At 40.6% G+C, this 1,197-nt stretch overlaps 1 protein-coding gene across 4 annotated transcripts in view; it reads left to right on the top strand.

Annotated features, from left to right (window-relative positions):
- The window catches only part of stag2b (STAG2 cohesin complex component b), a 30,964-nt gene that overhangs the window by 3,357 nt on the left and 26,410 nt on the right, over nucleotides 1–1,197 (top strand). The window lies entirely within an intron of this gene.

A 1,197-nucleotide genomic window follows, 5' to 3' on the forward strand; every position in this document is an offset into this window, starting at 1 on the left:
TACTGCCCTGCCTCTCTAGTTTTATTATATTCTTGTTGATTATATGGTAGATGAATCTGACAACTATGACGAGAAGCAGGTGTGCCGGGTTAGGCGGACGCTGCGACTCCTCACTCCCTTATTATAAACTTTATCAAAGAGGAGAGTTTTAAGTGTAATCTTACATGTGGTGACGGTGTCTGCCCTTGAACCTAGACCAGAAGCTGGTTCCCAGGAGAGGATCCTGATAGCTGAAGGCTCTGGTCCCCGGACCCAGACCGGAAGCTGATTCCACAGTTGAGGAACCTGATAACTGAAGGCTCTGGCTTGTTCTTAGACTCTAGGAACCATAAGTAACTCTGAATTCTGGATCAACTGGAGAGTATTGAGGGACTTATTTTTAATTTTATTGAGCATCCTGATGAATAAAGAATTACAGTAGACCTGCCTGGAAGTAACAAATGCGTGGACTAGTTTTTCAGCATTGTTTTGAGACAGGATGTTCCTAATTTTGGCGGTGTTACGAAGATGAAAAAAGGCTGTTCTTGAGGTTTGTTTTAGATGGGCGTTAAAAGGATATATCCTGATGAAAATACCTCCTAGATTTCTGACAGTAGTGCTGGGGGCCAGGGCGATAGCATCCAAAGTAGCTATATAGCTAGATAATGAAGTTTGGAGGTGTTTAGGGCCCAGCACAATAACTCCAGTTTTGTCTGAGTTTAACATCAGAAAATTGTAGGTCATCCATGATTTTATATCATTTAAGCATGCTTGAAGTTTAACTAACTGACTGGTTTCGTCTGGTTTGATTGATAGACATAATTGGGTGTCATCCGCATAACAATGAAAGTTAATTGAGTGCTACCTTGTAATATTGCCTAGAGGAAGCCTGTATAAGGAGAATAGAATTGGTCTAAGCACTTAGCCTTGTGGAACGTAATGGCTAACTTTAGCGTACTTGGAGGATTTATTGTTAACATTAACAAATTGACATTGATTGGATAAATATGACTTAAACCAACGTAGTGTGATTCCTTTAATGCCAACTAAATGTCTGTAACAGGATGGTATGGTTAGTAGGGTTGAATGCAGCACTAAGATGTAGTAAAACAAGTACAGAGACAAGTCTTTTGTCTGCAGCAGTTAGGTCATAAGTCACTTTCACCAGTGCCGTCTCTGTGCTATGATGCTTTCTAAATCCTGACTGAAAGTCCTCAA

Source organism: Etheostoma spectabile, chromosome 10, assembly GCF_008692095.1.
Source record: "Etheostoma spectabile isolate EspeVRDwgs_2016 chromosome 10, UIUC_Espe_1.0, whole genome shotgun sequence".
NCBI lineage: Eukaryota > Metazoa > Chordata > Actinopteri > Perciformes > Percidae > Etheostoma > Etheostoma spectabile.